The 24578-nt window shown below is 37.0% G+C and overlaps 1 long non-coding RNA gene across 1 annotated transcript in view; it reads right to left on the reverse strand.

Annotated features, from left to right (window-relative positions):
* Nucleotides 1–607: 607 nt before the first annotated feature.
* Nucleotides 608–24578, reverse strand: part of LOC116588293 — a 60375-nt gene continuing 36404 nt past the window's right edge. Inside the window, exons 2-3 of the long non-coding RNA XR_004284877.1 lie at nucleotides 6550–6654; nucleotides 608–1505 (exon numbers count right to left, since the gene is read on the reverse strand). This is a non-coding gene — a long non-coding RNA (uncharacterized LOC116588293). The remainder of the gene's footprint in view (nucleotides 1506–6549; nucleotides 6655–24578) is intronic.

Raw genomic sequence — 24578 nt, forward strand, 5'->3', positions numbered from 1 at the left:
GAATCATGCTTGCTTCAGTTAAATTCAAAGGTTTATTAATATTAAGAGGAGCAAGCCTTATGCCATGGACACAGAAAACTCTCAGTCCAGCACAGAATGGGATGAGTAAAGTTTACATGAGAGACAGAGAGCCATGGAAAATTGAAGAGGTGAGAGGAAATACTTTAGACATTTAAACAGAATCTAGAAGAATGTGTAGGACTTTATCAGGTAGAGATGGAGGTAGGACATGCTCAGCAGGGGACAGCAAAGACTAAGGCCTGATGTGAGAAAGAGATAACTGTATTTGGGAAACTAGGAATAATAAAAGTTTATAGATTTATTGGGTACAGATTAATGGTGAAAAGTAATATTGCAAAAATATTTAGGCCAGATTTTTAAAAGTGAACTTAATTTGGTATACAATATGTAAGCATTGAAAAATATGGAGTAACAGAGCGATAAAAATCACAGTGGCTTTGATATAGAAATAGAATTAGAGCAGAGAAAAATCAATTGCTATAGGATTGTCTAACAATCCATACAACTATGTATCCATAGTGATATGGATACATAGTTGATTAATGGTCAGCCATGGTTATTTCCTAAGTACATTTTGTCAGGCATTTTTAACTTTTATAAGAGCAACGTATTTTTTCCTTGAGTGTACTTTACTACTCTGGCTGCCATTCTGTATGAGATCAAAAATGTGAGAAGCAGAGGTAGAGAAGCTTCAGTATTTTCTTGTGCTTACTCGACTGATTTTGCTGACAGTTTGCTTCTTCCTTAACTTGTGAGGGCCTTCTGGAGATGTGGAAAGGGACAGTCTTAACTGGTAAGGGGCCATCCTATAGTTAAGATTGCATAAGGAGAAAGGATTAATCATATGTAGAGAAAGCCCTGAGACCAGTGCAGGAAATTCTGAAGGAAATCATGAGATGAGAGAAAGATCTAGAAATCAACTCCAATATTCTACCTTCCCATCCTCTGTAAGTCTGGTGTCTCTAAATATGTTTCAAGGCCCAGCACACCTTTTCCCAGGATCTTTCTGAATCATTTGGACCAACACGCAATGGCTCAGCATCCTCAGCCATCCAGTATTGACCCAAGCTTGATAAGCATCTTCTACTTTGATCCTTGTGTTCAAAGCTCTATTCTAGTCCCCTTCTTGTGTACCCACATTCCCCCTTGTACTTGGACCCCGATTTAGTCTTGTTTGTTTTCCTGAGTCCCTGACTTTGAATGCAAATGCAGGATCCTGAGAGACATACCACATAATAAGTAACCTACTGGATAGCCACTATCTCCACCTTGCTTTTCCTGAAACTCTGCTTTTGCCACTACCTTAAGATGCCCACCTCTCATGCTCTCACCTTGTTTTTCTTGTTGCTTGGACTGTAAATGGAAATGCCATATTCCCCAGACCACCATGAGACTCCACTTTCACTCTGCTTCCAGAAGGTGGGTTTTTTCAACTCAGCTATTCAGTGAACACCTCTGATGTTACTAGCTTTGCCTGATGATTCCTGAGTTCAAAGAGATAAAAGAACATTTTAAGAAGTCAGGCCCAAATGAGGAATTATGGAGGTAAGGAACAGAGTGCTATGTGAGAGAGAGAGGAAATATGAAGACTTTGTTAACTTTGTAATTTGCTCATTTTTCTTAAATGGGAAGCTCAAACTTGAAGCACTTCTCAAGTTTAAGAAATGAAGCTAATTATATCAAATAATTTTTGTTGTTGTCCTTTTACTTTATTAAAAATAAACTAGGGGGGAGCCTGGATGGCTCAATCGTTAAGCATCTGCCTTTGGCTCAGGTTATGATCCCAGGGTCCTGGGATCAGGACTCCCTGCTCAGCACTGAGTCTGCTTCTCCCTTTCCCACTCCCTCTGCTTCTGTTCCCTCTCTAGCTGTGTCTCTCTTTGTCAAATAAATAAACAAAATCTTCAAAAAAGTGAAATAGGGGTATATTTTTATAGTAATATAATTTATATGACAATAATCATTATGACTCAAGAGATTTTCTTGACTTAGGACTATAAAAGAGATTCTTTCACTCCAATGGTAGGGATAGGGATGGGGAGTGGTGGAGAATACCACTTGTGTGGATGTGATGTGATTACCATAAATCTATGTACACTCTACTTACCTCTCCTTGATCAGGTAGACTTGTAAGTGTTTTCATCATTTAAAGTAGTTATACAAATTGTCTACACTATACGTAGCGGTAATGACTGTGGGTGTTGTGTATGCATGTGTGGACGGGCATTATTTTTAAGGAATAATATTTAACTATTTGGAGCAGACTAGTTAAATACTAGTTGCCTTCCTCTTCCTTTAAAGGAGGAAGAAACCACTCATCCCTAAGTGGGATGCTGAACAAGATCATCCCTCAGGTACCTTTCTAGCTAAACGTTTTGATTTTCTCTGGAAGTTTCCTAGGTGACGATGTGTACAAATAACTTCTTTTGTTTTCTCTTTGGGGAACGTAGAAACCCAACCACGTTCCTATGTAGGAATCAAGAAGTGCTTTTTGTAGCTTAAAAATAACATATTTCAAGGATGCTAGATATTACTAAAAATCAAAGATGCAAATCTGAAAACACTACTCAATAGACTACAAATATTTGATCAGGATAATACTTGAGGGGGATAAATTCTTGATCTATAATAGGCAAAATAATTAGAATTTGCAGCAGTAATGATTGTTATAACAAGAATGGTATTTTTTCCCTCTGGGTTATTATGATTTTAACAGATCTGAAACTGTTTAGCATTCTTGTTAGAGATATTAGTGTTAATGTCATGTTAGCCATTACATCAAAGGCAATGCATTATAGTTTAAATGTTATTCAGTATTCCAAATTTTTCTTCAATAAATATTTATCGAGCATCTACTATTGTCAGGTATGATGTTAGTGCTGTGCATACAATGAGCAAAACAGGTTCTCTTCTCTCACAATTTCCTTGCAATGACACAAGAATGTTACAAGAGCTTAATTTATTCATTAAGTAAGCAGTGATTACTGACAGGCAGATAGTATGTTTATAGCCTCAGCATGAACCAAGTGAACTGTCCCCTGCCTTTATGAAGCTGGCTTCCTATTAGCAGATAGAGAGACGTAAATGGACACTTAAAATACATATTTGCATTACATGAAGAAGTACCTGGGGTATGGGGAAAATACAAAAGGCACCTTGCCTTGCCTTTAGGAGTATGCAAAGTTTTCCCAGGAGAAAGGCCCAAGCTAAGTCCTCCCAGACATATAGGAATCAGTCAGAGCTTTGGGTAAAGAACAGCTTGTGAAAATGCCTGAAAGCAAGGTAATGGGAGAAATGTGGTACGAGTAGCCCAGAGAATATTTGGGGGCAAGGAGTGAACTGTGAGGCAAGAGGAGTCAGATCATTAGGGCTTGCCTGCCATTCTGAGGCTTGGACTTTGTCTACAATGAAACAGGAAACAATTGAAAGGTTTTAAACATGGAAGATACATGACTAGGAGCTGCTCTGTGTGAAGAATATACTTATACTACCACTCCATCTCTGAAAGGTCTGCAACCCCAAAGTATGGTTTTTATGTATGTTTTAATTTGGCATGGGATTTAGGCTCAGATGTTTCAACTTATCTAAAGTCAAATGTCAATTTAAAATTACTGTTTACAGAGTAAACTGCCTTTTTAGTTTGGATGTTTTTCCTTGCTGCTTTACCCCAGTAAGCACCATAATCTTGGGTCTCTATTTAGACATCCCATCGCGGATACTCTCCTCATTTAGAATGTGAGCAGGAAGGTTCTAGTGATCCCACAAAAGACAAATACTTGGAATGTTTGATCCTGTCACACTATATATTCCAGAGATGCAGTTTCTGCCCCAAGTATTCTTTTTTTTCTTTCTTTCTTTTTTTTTTTTTTTAAAGATTTTATTTATTTATTTGACAGAAAGAGAGAGGGAACACAAGGAGGGGGAGTGGGAGAGGGAGAAGCAGGCTTCCCACTGAGCTGGGAGCCAGACACAGATCATGACCTGAGCTGAAAGCAGACACTTAACGATTGGGCCACCCAGGCACCCCTGCCCCAAATATTCTTTAATCTCTTCTGTTTACATCTGGGTGAGCCACTCATCTAAATACTAACATGTCTTTAACACCTGTTAATCTTCATTCTAACAGAGAAGTTAGTCCTAGATTCAGTCTGTCTGCAGGCAGTTGCTGCTGAAGGATGGGAGCATAAGGCACTCAGGCCCAGGCAGCAAGCACAGGGAGCCTTCTAGGACCAGAAACTTGAACTGTCAAAATTGGGAAGTTGCAAATGAGGAAATCCAGTCATTAAAGTTTAATTTACTGCAAGGGAGTTAGAACCCCATGTCTGTTTCACTGTATACTGGGGATTCAGCTCTCCTTTGGATTTCTTGGTCAAGATGATTTAAACACAGTGCCTCTGTGGTAAGACAATTTCTTGTTTTCCTGAAATAAGACGTGGATTCCTAGGCTCACATACAATAAAGTATTGTCTTGAATGTTTGATGGATCACTGGACTGTTAGTATATGATTATGATATGGAATGATATTTTTATTTTATTTTCAGTGGTATTTTATATCAACTATCATAACAAATCTTTTCAATGCAGAAAAATATATCACATACAAACCAAGATTTTACTAATGCATCCTCCTCTTGTTCCTTTCTCTCTCACATTCAAGAATATTATTCCTGAATGTAATACAGAGAGGCTCAGAGCTGACTGCAGGACCTGAACTGGAGGTGCTTTAGAGAAAAAAAAAAAAAAAATCAAGCTGATGGTTTTAAACAGATATAAGCTTCTCAAGGATTATATTGCTGACCTAAAGCAGACAATGGAAACTTTTAAACACTGAAGCTTGAGTTACAGGACAAATGACAAAAGGAGACATTAAAAAAAAAAGCTGCCGCAATCTCTATCTGTAACACCAAGGCTAAGAACATAGTTGTGCACTGGTAATTATTTAGTTTCAAGAACATATTCTTTTTCTTTTAAATTCCCTCTCATCTTCAAAAACGTTAAATTTTAAAATTAAATAATAAATGGACATACATTTTCTCTTTCCTGAGTGACTACTTTGAGCCCTGTACAGTCATTAGTACAGCTCTTAAATGACACTTGTCTTTAATCCAGTAAATTCCTCTGAGGAGCTCGTGGCTTAGAAGGATTATAGGTTATACATACATAAAATCCCTGGAAAATAGCTGCTAAGGCCATAGCTACACTATACAAACATATGGACTATCTGCCAAATAACAAGATCATTTGCAAAGCATATTTTTTTTGTTTCAAGTTTTTATTTAAATTCTAGTTAGTTAGCATATAGTATAATATTAGTTTCAGGAATAGAATTTAGTGATTCGTCACTTACATACAACACCCAGTGCTCATCACAAGTGCCTTCCTTAATACCCATCACCCGTTTATTCTCCACCCATCTCGCCTCCAGCAACCCTCAGTTTGTTCTCTACAGTTAAGAGTCTGTTTTATGGTTTGCCTCTCTCTTTCTTTTTTTATCCCCATGTTCATTTATTTCATTCCTTAAATTCTGCATGAGTAAAATCATACGGTATTTGTCTTTCTCTGACTGACTTTGCGTAGCATAATATACTCTAGCTCTATGCAAATCACTGCAATAGCAAGATGTCATTCTTTTTTTATGACAAAAGACCCTGAATAGCCAAAGTAATCTTGAAAAAGAAAAGCAAAGCTGGAAGCATCACAATTCCAGATTTCAAGCTGTTTTACAAAGCTGTAGTCATCAAGACAGTATGATGCTGGCATAAAACCAGACACATAGATCAATGGAACAGAATAGAAACCCCAGAAATGGGCCCTCAACGATATGGTTAACCAATGTTTGACAAAGCAGGAAAGAATAACCAATGGAAAAGACAGTCTCTTCAACAACTGTTGGGAAATCTGGACAGCAACATGCAGAAGAATGAAACTGGACCACTTTCCTACTATTGGGAAATCTGGACAGCAACATGCAGAAGAATGAAACTGGACCACTTTCCTACAACATACACAAAAACAAATTCAAAATGGATGAAAGACCTAAAGGTGAGACAGGAAACCTGCAGAGGGTATCAATATTTAAGTGGTAATTGTAAATTATAACACACAAATATGTTATTTCTGTGTTCACAGAATGCCTTCTGATTCTGGAAAAGAGTCATAGATTATTTGAGTTTGCTCAATAGTTAAGAGGTATTTAAATATATACACATCTTATGAATGGCTCTAAATCTATCTTTGTGAGTTCTAAACAGTGGTGTCCTGGGAAATATATAATAAATTGATCTGAAAGAAACAAAGGGACAGGGAGAGAGGAAGGGAGGGAGAGAAAGAGAAAGAAAAAAAAAAGAGAAAGGATTGAAGGAAATAAAGGAAGAAAGAAAAAATGAAAGGGAACAAAAGAGATAAGAAAAAGAAAGTTCAGAATTATAGTGTTTGCCAATTCCCAAAGTATAAATACTCTTAATATGGATTGTTTCAAACTACCAGTGAGACATCATTGCATGCAGAACTGGGAAAGAGATACACACCACTGGCTCCTGTAAGAGTAGAGTTTAGCTCCAGCACATCACTGGCTGTAGTAATTTCTCAGGACTCCAAATCCCATTATGTAGTCAGTGCTATAAGCATGGGTTCTGTAAAACAAATATATTTAAGATAATTTTAGATTCTTTATCTTACAGACTTAAAAATTAAATCAACACTACATAGTACATACAGAACAAGACATTCTGCTAGGTATAATAGAGTATAAAAAAAAATGTAAGATATGCTTGTCCTTAAGGAATTACAGTCTGGTTTGGAATACTGAACAAAAATTCTTAACACCAGAAATCACAAAGATTGAAATAATAGTATAAATAATAGTTTCGGGAAGTAGAGATAAATAACAGTAAAAAATGAACTATCAAATGATAGGTGTAGTCAATAATTACCTGATGAAAAAAGCGTGAAGATATTCTTTTTTTAAAATTTTTTTTTAAGATATATTTATTTGACAGAGAGAGATCACAAGTAGGCGGAGAGGCAAGCAGAGAAGAGTGAGGATATTCTGAGGGGTGATTTTATGAGGATGCATGGCAGACAGACTTGATGTATGATTAGCATTTGGATGTGTGGCATCTTCTGAGAAGGCATGAAGATGAGGCAGAATACATTTTAGTATATCATGTATATCATGAGTAAGCAACTGGCAGGAGCAGAACATCTGTGTAACTACATTTTAATAACAATGGCTGATGGTTACTAGGCAGTTACTCTGCCAGACACTGGACAGCTTCATCTAAATCAGCTAATTTAATCTTCACAGAAGCATTATGAGCCAGGTTTTTTGGAGTATAAATGAGACAATACACATTTCATAAATAAGAAAACTAAGGCCTACGGACAAGAAACAAGTGTTGAGGTCCATCAACAGGCAAATGGTGGACCTTGAGCTGGAATTCAGGTTTCTCTGGTCCTAAACCCTTAAGTCCACTGCTAAATTGGGGAGCAAATCTAGACATACAATTTTTAGGATAAAGTTACAAAAAAAGTTGAACATAAAGAATAAGGAGTTCAGAAATTATTAGGCAGGGTAATATTTTATAGAAAAATAATAACCAGACCCTTGAAAATTAAACCAAAAAGTGAAATATTCAAACATCTTGTTTATCCCCCTCCTGTGATATTTTTTTCTTTTTTGATTTTGGAATCCACTTATGACAAACTGGGACATAATATGTGCAAAAACTGAATATTACAAATGTTTGAGATAATGCCTTATGAGTTATGTGAGTCTATCGTCAGCTTCAAAACTTTTTGATACTTAATCAGAATATATATAAAGATAAGGCTTCAATACTGGGAGTCTATGGCTTCTTCAAAAGATCTCTTGAATTGTGTTTATATAAAGTTAATAAAACTGGTTGAATAAATAGTCAAAGAACCAAGCATTCTTTACGTCTGCATGATGCACATTGACAATCAAACGTTTAATATTTATTCCTAATTGTGTTGACAAGTCCTTTGCCATTGTACGGGGAACTTTGGACTATCAGCTTTGTAAAAACTCTTTTTGTCCCCCATATGCAGGATGCTTTAGATGTACAGAAATCTGGAAAAGAGGGGCGCCAGGGTGGTGCAGTTGGTTGAGTATTAGACTCTTGGTTTCACCTCAGGGTCACATGATCAGGCCTGTGATAAACTCTGCACTCAGCACAGAGTCTGTTTGGTTTTCTCTCTCCCACTCCCTCTGCCTGCCTCACCCCCGATGCTTGCTTATGCTCTTTCTCTCTCTCTCTCTCTCTCAAATAAATAAATAAATCTTAAAAAAAAAAAAAGAAAGAAAGAAATGTGGAGAGGAAAAATACATCTTTTGGATAAAAATCTCCTGGTCTTTGCTCATTTCTTTTGGACAGCAAAGAAGAAAAACTATTCTGGTTTTTGTTGTTGTAGTTGTTGTTGTTTTATGAGATTGTTCTGGAAATGAACACTGCCTATTAGTTTAAGTAAAAAAGTCTGTATAGTTTAAAGTTACTATTTAGTTGCAAGTCATTAAATATATTGCCAAATAACTTTTTATAAGATACACATAGTGCCAATGAATTTATTTAAAACACAGGGGAAGAAAGCTTTTTTCTCTCTCTGAAAAACAATAAAAAAATGAAACTTCTTTGAAATTTATAAACAGTAATATTGGGCAGTATACATGTATTTTCATTTTGGTTTTAAATAAATTCTCTAAGGTTCTAAGAACACTCTTACTAGCCTATAAGCTAGTCTTTATTCTATCAGACACTTCTTACCTTTTCTCTGCACAGCATGGATAATGAAAAGAAATTTGGATTGTGCAAGGAGTGGGTAGACCAAATATTACAAAAGTTTGAGATAATGCCTTACTAGTTGGGTAAGTATAACAATCTTTAGTTGGAAAACCACTCCTAAAAGAAAAGCAGTACTGGTTACTAAAAAGATTTGAATTGTGTAAGATGTAGCCTTTGGGTCAGTGTTTTTAAAGCTTTCTCATTTATGTCCTGAAGCCATCTGAAGTTTGACGGAAGATAGCTTCACGTAGGTGCACACTTTTTTCATACAATTATAAAGGATATTCTGTCTGAAATCTGTCCATAGATCTTCAAGGGTCCAATCAGAATATGCTTACAAAGCATACCATTTGATGTAAAGCTATAAATATCAGTTACAAACTGATAATAGATATTTAGCATCTATATTTTATTCCCAATTTTTAGTAAAATAAGTCAACCAGACTTCATATTAATACTTCCAGTGTTTTTTTCAATTTAGGTTCTTAAAACGTTTCATTAGGAATGCTTAAAAATGTTTTTCTACAGAAATAACATGTTTATAAAAACATGATTTCTTCACTGTTATTATCCTATATTGACTTCATATTGACTTTTTCTAGGATTATTTAAAGCTTAACTTTAAGTTTGTTTTTTTTTTAATTTTTTATTTTTTATAAACATATGTTTTTATCCCCAGGGGTACAGGTCTGTGAATCACCAGGTATACACACTTCACAGCACTCACCAAAGCACATACCCTCCCCAATGTCCATAATTCCACCCCCTTCTCCCAAACCCCCTCCCCCCAGCAACCCTCAGTTTGTTTTGTGAGATTAAGAGTCACTTATGGTTTGTCTCCCTCCCAATCCCATCTTGTTTCATTTAGTCTTCTCCTACCCACTTAAGCCCCCATGTTGCATCACCACTTCCTCATATCAGGGAGATCATATGATAGTTGTCTTTCTCTGCTTGACTTATTAACTTTAAGTTTTAACTCTACAAAAGTTTACACTAGTTTTTAAGTTCATGGGAGAAAGAACTATTTTATCTTCATGCTTGTGACCCTCTAATTTCATGATCTTTATTTTATAGATCTAATTTTATAGATCTTTATGATCTATACTTTGTGCTAGATCCTGGAACTGTGGAGCCAACATTTTACAGACTAGGACGGAAGAGAGGCAAGGGAATCTTTATAGAGTGGTATCCAGGCATTAAGGTTTTTAAAAAAGCATAACAATTAAAGGATTTTCTCAAAATTGATGTCTTAATCATAAAAGCAAACAGCTACAAGCTCTAGGACTTAAAGCAAGCAAACAAAAAGTAGTTTTGAGCATACTTGGCAGCCAGGGGAGCTTTACAACAGCATTACAATTCAGCTCCTTTTGCATTTACATTAATTCGTGTGCTCTCTAGTGACTAGAACAAGTGTGCCTTTGATGTGTGCTATCCAAATTCTACTGTATGTATATCCAAAGGTCCTGCCCTTAGGATTCATCATGTGTTCTGCCACTGAGTGTCTGGGCTCCTCCATCCAGTAATCTGTAGGGATAACTAGTTCATGGGGTTGTGTGTGTACACATGAAATTGATTCAGAGGCATGTGGATCAGGACCAGGAGACTACATACTCTGGTTCAGTCACCCCTTGCCCACACTATTCTAGCTTTTCTAAACATTTCTTCACATATTTCTCTTTTCCTTCTTCCCATGGACACACACCCCCAGTACTCTCACAGTTATAAGTGAGTCATTTGAAGGGAAGATGAAGGCAACGTCTAGCACAGCCTTTATTGGATGAGTTTCCTCTATGTCTGTCTCTCTGGACTTTTTCTCTCTTGGTGTCACAACATGACATTGCTCTCAGTGGTAACAGATAACAGATTACAGTCCTACTGGTTTGCCACTTCCTTCATGCTCAAGACAATAAGAAAAGACGGTTATTTGGGCAATGAGGTGGTTAGGCATTGCTAACAATTTTTAATTTATATGCTAGTGACTGTACTGGTGAGTTTATGAAAGGGAATGATTAACTGTTTGTCTTCCTAGTGTGTTAGCACAGCAGTTCTTTGGTTTTGATACCAATGCAAGAGTCTTTAAGGGTATCAGTAACTGTGCAGTTTCAAAGTTATGCACATTCAGTTGTACATAATTTCAGTTATGTATTTTACCCATACCTAAATGTTGAATTGACTGTCTACTTATTCTTGTTTTTCTATAGGACCTTCTCATATGTGTATACTCCATATCCATGATTTAACAAAACAGCAAGAACAGTTTGTTTTGAGACTATCTGCTAATAGTGTACAGAATAATTTAGAAAATTATTCTAAATTGTTAGAAAAATGTATACACATAAAATACATTCTTCGAGGAAATAGGGTATGCCAATGCTATTTTATTATTAATCTATTGGATGGCCTTAAGCAAGCCTCTCAACCAGTTTGCTTCTGTTCTATTCTTTGTGAAGAAAATATGGGGAAGGCAAGCTGTAGGGGAAAAGAATGCTGCAGAATGGTCCTGGAACACTCTGTAGAATTTTAAAAAGGAGTAGCTTTGAGTGCTGAGGATACTGCTTCTTCCAGGGGAGACTTAGGTTGAATTACCAGACAGCCTCAACAGTTCACTGTTTGGGTCAAAGAATTTTCAGAATTTCTAGGAAGAATGAGATGATAGATGAGTAATTAAGATATAAGAATAAAGGTACAGATGTATGCAGGTTAAATTGATGTCACAGAATTCTGCCAAATCCTTTTAAAAACCTGGTATAAATATAAGGCAGATTTTTTAAAAAAATGTGCTTACAGAGGATGACACCTAAAGTATTCAAATCTCATTGCTCATGGGAATGTGTGCTTACCAGTGAGAAGATAATGGTTTAAATACATGATCTAATAAAAATAAACATGTGGTATAGTGTTATAAAAATAAATTATTAAAAACAATCTGAGGGTTTTGAAGGGACGGGGGGTGGGAGGTTGGGGTACCAGGTGGTGGGTATTATAGAGGGCACGGATTGCATGGAGCACGGGGTGTGGTGCAAAAATAATGAATACTGTTATGCTGGAAATAAAAAAAATATATATATAAAAAAAAATACACACTTGAATTTATTGTTAAACTCTTCTAAAATTGGACCTTGAATGTTTAAAAACTCAATAATCTTAAGCTGTTAATGCCAAAGTTTTCCCACATTCACATTTCTACTCAATAAGGGAAGCCAAGGTCAGCAGTGGGAACTAAATGTACAAAATAGGATTCTGTCAGATTAAGGCTGCTATTAAGTCTAGTCATTTTGGCTTTTCATGGAAGGGTGTTGCTACTGGGTATCTAAAGTGTAAAGCTGGGAACTCTTTACAGCCTTAGAGCTGATTTCTAAGGTAACTAGCATCCAAAACACAGACAGTTTTATAAATCAGAATTAACACCTTGAATTGTTCTTGGAAGCCAAATGGAAGTTCTCAAAACTTCTGGAGGCCAGCTGATGTCACCCAGTTCCCATTTTCCTGGACAGCTCCAGCTCCAGCATTCTCACCAGTTCAAGTTTCCTTCTGGTAGCCTTGTGTAGCTATTGAGACTAGTCTTGTGTAGGGCACCTAGTTGTAATTCAACTGAGAAATTAGATAGCCAGACATCACCATGGTCCCAGTGAAACCAATTTGTGAAACCAATCTCAAACCAGACCAGGGCTCCATTCTCATGTTTCTCACCTCTTTCTGGAATGGGAAGAAATCCACACACCTGATGGCACACTCAAGTTCTAATTAAATTGACCTTAACCCCAGCCAGCTTGCCTGGCTCTAATAAGGTGTGAATAGTTTTTAGGGTCAAGTTCAGAAGCCGCAGAACAAGGATGACAGAGGGAGGAAGGAGTTGTTTATTTTGGAATCCCTGAGGTTTTAATTCTGATACCTTTCAAGGGAAGGAAGATGGCCACTAATGGAATAAAGATGGCTAAATTAAGGAATCTTAGGCAAAAACAGTTTGTATATTCAGAGGCTGCCTTTTTTTCTGGATAATTAGGTACTCCATCTGTGTTTGTGTGTGTGTGTGTGTGTGTGTGTGTGTGTGTGTAAATGTGTGGACATAATAATCCAACTAGCAAAATGGGTTAACAGCATTGCACATTTATCTTCAACTCTTCCATGGGAAAATAGTAGGTTAACAAAAATGAGAGGCATTTCAAGGAAACGAGTTTGGCATAAGCTCTTAAACCATATTTTTTTTTAAAAGATTTTATTTATTTATTTGACAGAGAGAGATCACAAGTAGGCAGAGAGGCAGGCAGAGAGAGAGAAGAGGAAGCAGGCTCCCAGCTGAGCAGAAAGCCCGATGTGGGGCTCGATCCCAGGACCCTGGGATCATGACCTGAGCCGAAGGCAGCGGCTTAACCCACTGAGCCACCCAGGTGCCCCTCTTAAACCATATTTAAGAGTTGATTAATACAATATCCTGTCTTAAGTTTAGTCTGCAGTAACTTGGAAAATTTTCAAAATGATCCAGTTATAGAAAATAAATAATTAGCTACATTCTGTTGGCCTAAAATTTCAAATTATGCGATAGAGCAACCTGAAAAATTCACCCCTCCTTGATGAATTTCTCAATTTTATCTTGAATTCCAGTTTTAAAGAGATCATCATTGTCTAAGTTTAATGCAGTTGCTGCCACTGCCATTGTTGTCACTTGTCAAGAGTAATCAGTGAGTTCGTTAGCTGAACCACACACACGGTATTAACCATGTTCTTAAGTTATAAAAAGTGAAAGAAGATAATGGACTATGAAGTGGGAGCCAAAAAGGCATTTTTCTAGAAGCAAAAAACAAAACACAAACAAAAAACAAAAACTCTGGAGTTTAAGCCGGTCGGCAGTAGCTAGTCTTTTCCTGAATTCCTTCATTAGAAAAACTGTAGCATGGCACATTCTGAATATGTGGCTATGGTATTTCTCAGACATTTGCACTCATTCTCAGCTCTCACAGAGCTTTTCTCAATAACCAGGTCTCTTGGAACAACCAGACAGGAAGAGGGATAATCATGAAGAAAGCCATGTTCACAAATTGCTGAGATAATGTAAGTTACATAGCCAAACCCACATAAGATGAAGTCATTTGCATGCTGCCTAGGACATGCATTTTCCATAATCCTTACCACTGACTCATTGTGTTTAGTCATAAACATTCTTTGGCCCTCAATGTCCCCACCTTTAAAATAGGGATAATAGTATCGGTCACATGAACAATGATGAGATGAGTCTGTTTTTGAAGGACTTTAACCTTGTCAGTAAGTTAAAGTCACATACCTGTGTTCTTTGTTTTAACAGTTTTGTGTAAAAAAATATATAGATAAGCAATTATCTCTGAAATGTTTTCTGGGCTTTAAGTTTAATAAAAATTGTGTTTTTTATGTCATAAAATTCCCCTTTGTGTAATGTTACTTTTTAAAAAATTTTGTGATTCTACCATTTTCGATCATTTAAAAATTGATATTTAAGTAATCCTCATCCTAAGACTACATCATTTAAACTGAAACTTCTACTCTGGTACTGTGGCATTTACATTATTCTATTCTGATTTTTTCTTCCTCTATTGCACTTCTCTTCCTTTTTCAATATAGTTGATAATTTATTTGTTCATTATGTTAATTGTTTATTATATCTTTCCCTACTGAAACAAAATCTCTGAATTTATAGATTTCTATTTTGTTCAGTTATATATCTTCCATGTCTTAAATATCTGGCAAAGTATTTATTAAATGGTTCCAATTCCACTGAATGTATAAAGTTTCTGTTTAGAAACAGATTGTTTGGAAACAAATTGAGCTTCTGTTCAGTTTCTGCAACTTAGAATTGAAATTTGATTTAGGCTTTTGAACTAATCTGGCCCTAAATTCATCCACCAACCCACGTCTCCTTCCTTCTTAACTTCCTTCCATCTATCTGCCCTCAGCTTCTAGTCTGTATAGATTTTGTTCTTCCTATTGCCACCTGAAATTTGGTTTTTGATACTGTCCTCTAGCTATTAGCCTCACTTCTCTGACTTAATGATACCATAATATAGTGAACCATTTATTTGAAGAATTATGAACTTAAACAGTAAGTACAAAATGGCTGCCAATGTTTCGCATGAAGAATATACATGTGGATGCTGGAACTGATAGTTCCTGGGACAGTGCTGCAAAAGGCCCTTCTGGCATCTGACTGTCTTTCAGCGAGAATAGCGTGCACACCAATTGATGTTATGTAGCCTTTTAAACTTTCAATTCATTTCAGATGTGGCTTAAAGTAATGTGTCATCCAGAGTTCGTTCGCCTGTTGGATGATTCATTCATTGAACTTCCAAACAAACAGATGTGGGTAGGAGAGAAGACACAAGAAAAAGGAAGGAAAGAAAGAAGAGGAAAGGAAAGAGGAAATAATTTTGACACTAAAACATCAGAGTTGTGATTATCTCTTAAAAAAGTAGAAATAAGCATTTTGGTTCCCCATGTGAAAATTCAACCTAGTAAATACCATAAACTTGAGGTAAGTTCTGTGATTTAAAGTACTTGTGGTTTTATTTGATGTTAAATTAAGATGATATTTATACATGAGAGAGACTAGAATGTGAGTAATATAACAGAGCTTATGGCTCTACAACAGTTGAAAATATTAAAAATTTGAAGTGAAAAAGAATCATATCATGAATGATTCTTTACTTTTTATGAGTCAAGTTGTAAAATTTATTGCATATTGTATAGAAAGCCAAAAATAGTGTGTGTTTTTGTCAAGACACTTTTTTGTGATTCATTTAACAAACACGATTGAATATCTTTTTTTTACAGATTTTATTTATTTGACCGAGAGAGAAAGAGAGAGAGAGAGCGAACACAAGTAGGCAGAGAGGCAGGCAGAGAGAGGGAGGGAAGCAGGCTCCCTGCTGAGCAGAGCCCAATGCAGGGTGCTATCTCAGGACCCTGAGATCATGAACTGAGCTGAAGGCAGAGGCTTAACCCACTGAGCCATCCAGGTGCCCCAAGACTAAATATCTTTCAAGTGCTAGGCAATGTGCCTAGTGTTACAGCAGGAAAGCAAGAAGTGGGGAGTGACAAAACAAAGAGCACTACCTATCATATTTCTATGAGAGTACAAAGTGCCCGTTTCTTTCAAAAGTTACTTTAACCCTAACAAAGCTCTTCAACATAGATATTATGATGTTTCTTTTCCAAGTGCAACAAACTGAAGATCGGAGAAATAAACTAATATTCCAAAGTCACCCAGCCTGTATATGGCAGAACCAGTATTTAAACTAGTATTTTTTTTAAGCTTTTTATTTATTTATTTATCAGAGAGAGAGAGAGAGAGAGCACAAGCAGGGGGAGCAGAGCAGGCAGAAGGAGAAGCAGGCTCTCTGCTCAGCAGGGAGCCCAATGTGGGACTCCATTCCAGGACCCTGAGCAGAAGGCAGTTGCTTAACCGACTGAGACACCCAGGCATCCCCAAATCAGTGTTTTGATAGCACCAAACCTTTGCTATTTTGACTAAGCTGCCTTCAAGCATTTCACAACCTAGAAGAGAGAATCTCCCTTGGATTCATGAAGTAGTCAACACTTCATGAAATAGCCAACAAATTCAGTGACATGCATGTATTGATGAATGTCTGTTTATACCATGTATACATGGTAAATACTAGAGATATGCACACACCTAAGATCTACTCCTACCTTCAAGAGCTCTTAATTTTGTGTAACAAATCGATATATCAAAAAAAAATGTTGCAGTATTGGCCATTTATCCATTCCTTTTGAAAATTTACCTGTTAGAAAAACAAAATGTTACCACTTGCAACAGAGTAAAGTGGCTAAAGTGCTAGAAACCTGTACTGAAAGGCAAGGGGGACTTAAGTATTGCAATGAAGCTTACTTAAAGAGAAATACCTTGTATTGGCTTTTCCTATTTTCCCCTTTCGAAATATTCCTTTAAGACTATATCCTTCATAACATTCATAATATTCATCCTCTAGAAAAAAATTATTTTTCAGAGTTTACATATGGCAGTTGAATGATAGGGTTATGGAAAATAATTATTTAAAACTTCACAGAGAGGCTCTTGGGTTTCACAGTTGGTTCATCATCTGCCTTCAGCTCAGGTCATGATCTCAGGGTCCTGGGATCAAGCCCCACATCAGGCTCCCTGCTCAGTGGGGAATCTGCTTCTCTCTCTCTCTCTCTGCCCTCTCTCTTCCCTCTGCCCCTCTCTCATGCTTTCTTTCTTTCAAATAAATAAATAAATAAATAAATAAATAAATAAATAAATAAAACTTCACAGAGTTCCTGGGTCCTTGGAGAAAAGTTACTGCGTAACTACACATGTCATAGATGGTGGTTATACTATAATCAGTTGGCTCAATACAGCAATCTACTGGCCTGCAGGTCACAAATTAAGATCTAGTTGGGGGGATGCTGAATAGTCCGTTAAACTAAGAAAAATCATATTTCATTTAAAACAATATCAATTTAAGATACCTTATGGCTTCAGATATGGTAAAATACAAAAAAAAAAAAAAAAGTATATCTTAGAACTGACAGGGGTGCCTGGGTTGCTCAATTGCTTATGTGTCTGCCTTGAGCTCAGATCATGATTCCAGTGTCTAGGTCTTAAGCCCTGCCTCAGGTTCCCTGCTTAGCAGGGAGTCTGCTTTTCCCTCTCCCTCTGTTCTCCCCCGCCCAAATAAATAAATAAACAATCTTAAAAAAAGAAGTGATAAAATAAGGAGTGTATTAGTCAAATGTCTCCAGAGAAATAGAACAAGATGTGTGTATACACACACACACACACACACACACACATATACCTGCATATATCTGTAAATGTATGTATGTATCTATCTATATAAAAAGAGAAAGAGAGATTTTAAGAATTAAATTAAATTAAAGAAGCTTTAAAAATCCAAAATCTGAAAGCTGGCTGGCAGCCTAGAAACTCAGGGAAGAGTTGTAGTTTGAGTCCAGAGGTGTATTGTCTGCTGGTAAAATTAACCTTTCTTCCAAGGAGATCAGTCTTTTTCTATTAAGGCCTCCAACTGATTGAATATGGCCCACCTCATTATGGAGGGTGATCTGCCTTACTCAAGGTATATGGATTTAAATGTAAATCTCATATAAAAAAGATATTCACAGAAATGTCTAGAATAATGGTTTACCAGATACATGGGTGCTGTAACCTAGACAAATTGACACATAAAATTAACCATCACAGAGTGACATTAGGAAGTGTGGGAAGATTCTCCTCATTGTCAGAAACATCAGTGGTACAAACTGCGCCTCCCCACCCCCACCACAGAGTCCAGAGACAAGACAGAACAGCACTTTGCTCTGCCTTTCAAGCTCCTGTGGGAGCTGGGGTTCATCCTCTCTAATCTCTTCCAGCCCTTCCCTCAGAGGGAAACATCCACAATACAATCAGACTCACTGCCTAGAGCATAACTGGTGTGCTATGAAGGGGAGAGTATTCTGTCCTTTTCTCTACATTAATAAAGTTTACACTTTTCTGTTTTTCTATCTTGACAGAGACCAGATCTTCATATGTGGGTTGGGACGTGGATAGAAAAATGTGCTTTAAATATATGAAATAGAGTATTTTTTTCCCAAGTTTTAGTTTAGTTCTTCTTAGTTGGAAGCTGTATAAGTGGATCGATGAAGAGTGGAGGAGGAGGCAGGACAGAGAGAAATTGTGGTAGAAGAACAGCTGGGCTTCTAGGCTCCCTCTAGATACCCCTGGTCAGACTCCACCTTGCCCTTACCCCACTGACATCCCCCCCCCCCCCACCACCAAACTCCTGTCCAAACTCCCCTGGACCCATTACTCCTGCATTCTGTATAAAGTGCCAAAGGTCTATGTTTGCAAGTAATAATTCCCTGTTAAATTTTACCTACATTCAATATCTTTGCTCTACCTGATTGCACAACACTTGAACTGCTGATTCACACTCCTGCTTTATCATAAGTATTTACATTTGGGTTAAAATCATGGACTTTGGAGTCATGGAATCTCTGCTTACAATTTTTTTTTTTTTTTTTTTTTTACTCTAGCATTAGTCTCTTCATCTGTAAATTTGGGATAATGATAGTACTTTTATAGTAAGTTAGCTGGGAAGAGTAAATAAGATCGCATATGGTACATCTTGGTACAATGAGCATGTGTGCAAGAAATGAGCACTCAGTGTTTGTCAGGTATTATCACTCCTTTATATCTGCTCTGGTTTCCCCATGAAATCATGATGCCTGGTATTTGTAAATTGGTTAGGCACACAGAATACCAAGATAAAGTAGCAGGGTCCCTGTCTTTGTTCAGCTTCTAGGATAACTGGAGTAATATTATAATATGTTTCTGTTGGTTTTCACCCATGTTAACCATGAAAAAGGTCATTGATCCCAGTAGTGTTGTACAACTTTCTCTGTGGTTGAGGATTAGAAAGATGAAGTTTGGGTGATGATCCTGAGCAGCTTCTTGGCTTAATATGTCCAATAAACAGGTTTTGTTAGGCCTAGCAAAATTTCTGGTTTGGGTTTTGTTTTCAGTGAAATAGCATACCTTTAGAAAGGGACTGCACTTTCTCCAGCCATGCCCTATTGTCTTATAATCATCATGTCACTCATTCACACATATATACCTGTTCGTTCACCCCATTGTCCATGAAGTGCTGACCCTACTCTGTATTATAAGGAGTTAACAGCTCACTGTTTAACAGCTACTATAGTTACCTGCTCCTCATTCTTAGAAACAAAAGACGCAACTAGAAACAAATAGCATAGTAAAAAAAAAAAAAAATCCTGTCTAGGAGATGAGGTAAGAAGTGAACATTTGATCTTCTGAGTAACTTAAAGAAATGTTCTCCAATTTTTCTATTTGTGCCTAATTTAAGGAACCACGTGCCTCCGAAGTCCAAGGAAATTCTTGATAAAAGTAATGGGACCCCTTTGATAGTATGAGTCAGAATTTCATCGCATCCTCATTGAGAGTCCCTAGGAGTGTCTCACACATGCTTAGGTGCAGATCCTATGACACACCGTAGCATGTACCATTTTTTATTCACCTGCTCCAGTCTTCTTAAGCAAAGGCTATGACTAGCCAAACAGTATGAAACTGCTCCCTAGCAGCCTTTTCTAAACATGATACTTCCATCATGGCATCAGCCTCTCTGTGAGCACCAATACATGTGCAGGCTTGAAACCACTCTGGTCACACTAATACCACTCTCTGTCACTCACTTCCACCTGCACACTTGCTCCAGACACTGTAGTCTGTATACTGGTCAATTAGGTGCCTCAAGTTATGCAGGCACCAAAATATTATCTGTTCCTTGCAGAACTGGAGTGATCTCTCCCTACAAACCACCACTTTTGGGTCACATGATAGCATATACACACCACCAGGGCACTTGCTAAGTGTCAGTTTCTTAGAGTTCTCTAGTAAAGAGAACTTTTACAATTTTTCTTAGAATACCTATTCCCCTAGACTCAGCTGTTTGTGTGTTTGGGGTCAGAGCTGAGAGACAGATGCCCATGCTGCATTCAGAATTGCCATGACTCTCAAACACCTGAGATTTAGTTACTGGGTCAGACTCATTTGCCTGATTCTCCTTCTCCCCAGCATGAGTTCTTCCTTCAGAGGGCTACTCCTTGATTTGATAAGAGTTCTTGTGGGCCTGCCCCAGCAGACCTCCAAAGGTAAGTGTATATATGTCTAATAGAGTATCCAGAGGAAATCAGATTCAGATTTTTCATAGGATGGAAAATCATTTAAGATAAGTTCTCTTTTCCCATGTTTGAAGAGGATCTGTCCATCCTCTTTCGGGTGGACTCCCTTGGTCTGGGAAAAACCATTTTTATGATATCTTTTAGTTTCATAGAGAAGTAAATAAAGCAAATACTCATCCATGTACTGAAGAGAATACAATGGGACTTTTGATGTAGACAGGCTCTAGTTCTGTAGGCAGATGGACTCCTCATGCCTCACTGTGCTTCCAGTGGTCTATAGATCTTAGCGGTTATAAGATACACATTCCAAAAACTGCTACACAGAGTCGTCACAGGATGAAAATACTTCAGATCTCAGTTCTTTCACTTTGTGATTCGAAGTTTTAAAAACACACCCAAGGAACTAACAATAATCTTTATGGAGGTGAGATGGCAAGAAAAGACCATCGAACTTCTTTGAAATTAAAGTCATTAAGAGATAGCCCAGGGAAACTGAAGGAAAGGAGATCCAGACTGGCTTCTTGGTTTGCACCCTAAGCCATGGGTTATTGGCATAGAGAACTGATGCTGGAATATTCCTTTTATTTTATTTTATCATTCTTTAAAATATTTATCTATTCATTTGACAGAGAGAGAGAGAGAGAGAGAGCACAAGCAGGGGGAGCAACAGGCAGAGGCAGAGGGAGAAGCGCACTCCTCACTGAGCAGGGAGCTCAATGCAATGTTTGATCTCAGGACTCTGGGACTGTGACCTGAGCCGAAGGCAGGCACTTAACTGACTTAGCCCCCAGGTACCTCTGATTCTGGAATATTCTGCCTGGCACTGGGATTACCCTAACCCATCCTTGGAGTGTTTTGGGAGAATTGCCTGCCTCTGAATAACAGGAAGTATTTGCCAGTATTGTACACGAGGCAACCAGGTAGGTTTTGAGGGTAAGCTTACTGCTGGGGAGTGGGAAGGTGTCTTCTCCTTCCCACCAGGAATTCTGTGTTTTGAAAAAGATAACAGCAACACTGGTTGCTAGACTTGCCGTGGAGTATCTTGGTTTTGGAAGCGATGCTGAATTTCAGCAACAATAGAGTGGAATGAGGTACATTTCCCCCAAGGGCTTCATTATGTATGTGGTGACATTTTCCATGGAATGTACCTAACTTTCCCAGCTTAACAGCAAGACAAAAGTAGCTTTCAATAGCTTTATATTCATTAATATAAAATAGTAAACTGTAGTAGCAGTATTATTCACAATAGTCAAAAGGTGGATACAGCCCATATGTCTATTAATATATGAGTGTATAAACAAAAAATGTTATGTACAAATAATAGAATAGTATTTTCCTCTAATAAGGAATGAAATTTTGGCATATACTACAACATGGATGAATCCTGAAGACATTAGGCTAAGTGAAATGAGTCAGTCATAGAAGGACAAATACTGTATGATTCCACTGATAAGAGGTATTTAACATAGTCAAATTCATAAAGACAGAAAGCAGAATGGTGGTTGCCAGGGACTGGCGGAAGAGGCAAGAGCCTACTGCTATTAGGTGCAGAGGTTCTCTTTAGAGTGATGAAAAAGTTCTGGAAATATATAGTGGTGATGGTTTCACAACAATGTGAATGTACTTAATGCCACTGAAGTGTATACTTAAAAGTGGTTACAATGGTAAATTTAATCTTATCTGTATTTTACTACAATAAATTTTTTTAAGTTAGTAAGGCATTAGAGGTTGGGTTGGTGAATAACTTCATTGCTCCTCTGATAACTAGGGAGCTAGAAATCTATGTAATTTTAGTATAAAATAATGATACCGTTAGGCTGAAAATAAATAAATGAAAAAAATTAAAAAAAAAGTAAGTCTGATCTTATTTTTACTTGTAAGCTATTGATGTCAGGAAAATTCTGAATTATATTAAAAAATATGATATACTAAATTATAGGCAGAACTGTGGCATCTATCAATGGGTGCTTAGATTGCCTCCATATCTTGGCTATTATCAATAATGTTGCAATAGACATATGGCTGCATGTATCTTTTTGAATTAGTGTTGTTTTTTTCCCCCCATTGGGTAAATAACAGTAGTGGAACTATTGGATTTTATGGTATATTTATTTTTAATTTTTTTGAGAAAGTCCATACTGATTTCCACAGTGGCTGTCCCAATTTACGTTCTCACAAAAAAAAAAGTATGAGGATCCCTTTTTCTCCACAGTGTGGTACTGGTACAGAAGTAGACACGTAGATCAAAGGAATAGAATGAACAGCCCAGGAGTGAACACCAACGTATATGGTCAATTAACTTATGACAAAGGAGATAAGAATATACAAAAAGGGAAAGACAGTCTCCTTCAATAAATAGTGCTGGGAAAAATGGACAGTTATATGTACAAGAATGAAACTGAACCACTTTCTTACACCATATAAACTCAAATGGGTTAATGAACTAAATGTGAGACATGACAAGAATGAGACATGGATGTGCACTTTTATCACTGTTATTTAACATAGTAGTGGAAGTCCTAGCTCCAGCAATCAGACCACAAAAAGAAATAAAAAAGCATCCAAATGGACAAGGAAGAAGTAAAACTTTCACTATTTACAGAAGACACTATATTCTATATAGAAAATACAAAAGACTCCACCAAAAAAACCTGCTAGAACTGATATATGGATTTAGTAAAATTGCAGTGTACACAATCAACATGCAGAAATAGTGGAGTAGCAGAAAGAGAACTCAAGGAATTGATCCCATTTACGATTGCGCCCAAACCATAAGAAAACTAGGAGTAAATCTAACCAAAGAAGTAAAAGATCTGTCTTCTGAGAACTACAGAACACTTATTAAAGAAATTGAAAATGACACAAAGAAATGGAAGAATATTCCATGTTCATGGATTGCAAGAACAAATATTGTTAAAATGTCCATATTACCCAAGGAAATCTATACATTTAATATAATCCCTATCAAGATACCATCAACATTTTTTCACAGAGCTAGAACAAACAATCTTAAAATTTGTATGGAACCACAAAATACCTCAAGCCTGAATATCCAAAGTAAAACTGAAAAAGAAAAGCAAAGCTGGAGGCACCACAATTCCAGACTTCAAGCTATATTACAGACTGTAGTCATCAAAATATGGTACTGGCATAAAACAGACACACAGATCAATGGAAAAGAATATAAAACGCAGAAATGGACCTACAACTATATGGACAATTAATTTTTGACAGAGCAGGAAAGAATATCCAATTGGAAAAAAAAAATCAGTCTCTTCAAAAGGTGTTGGGAAACAGACAACTACATGCAAAAGAAGGAAACTGGACCATTCTCTCTCAGCATATAGGAAAATAAATGCAAAATGGATGAAAGACCTAAGTGTGAGACTGGAAATCATTAAAATCCTGGAGGAGAACAAGGCAGTAATCTCTCTGGCATTAGCTGTACCAACTTCTTACTAAATATGTCTCCTGAAGCAAGGGAAACAAAAGCAAAAATAAACTACTGGGATTTCATTAAAATGAAAAGCTTCTGCAGAGTGAAGGAAACAATCAACAAACTAAAAGGCAACCTACAGAATGGGAGAAGATCTTTGCAAATGACATATATGATAAAAGGTTAGTATCCAAAATAGATAAAGAACTTATAAAACTAAATACTCAAAAACCAAATAATCCAATTAAAAGTGGGCAGAAGACATGAACAGACATTTTTCCATAGAAGACATACAGATGGCTAACGGACACATGAAAAGATGCCCAACATTACTCATCACGAGGTATATACAAATCAAGACTACAATGAGATATCACTCACATCAGTCAGAACGGCTAAATTAACAACACAGGAAATACCAGGTGTTGGCGAGGATGTGGAGAAGGGCCAACCCTTACTGTTGGTGGAAATGCAAACTGATGCAGCCACTTTGGAAAACAGTATCAAGGTTCCTCAAAAAGTTAAAAATAGAGCTATCCTATTATCCAGCAATTTCACTACTAGATACTCAAAGAATACAAAATGCACCCCCACGTTTATAGCAGCA

Source organism: Mustela erminea, chromosome 4, assembly GCF_009829155.1.
Source record: "Mustela erminea isolate mMusErm1 chromosome 4, mMusErm1.Pri, whole genome shotgun sequence".
Taxonomy (NCBI): Eukaryota; Metazoa; Chordata; class Mammalia; order Carnivora; family Mustelidae; genus Mustela; species Mustela erminea.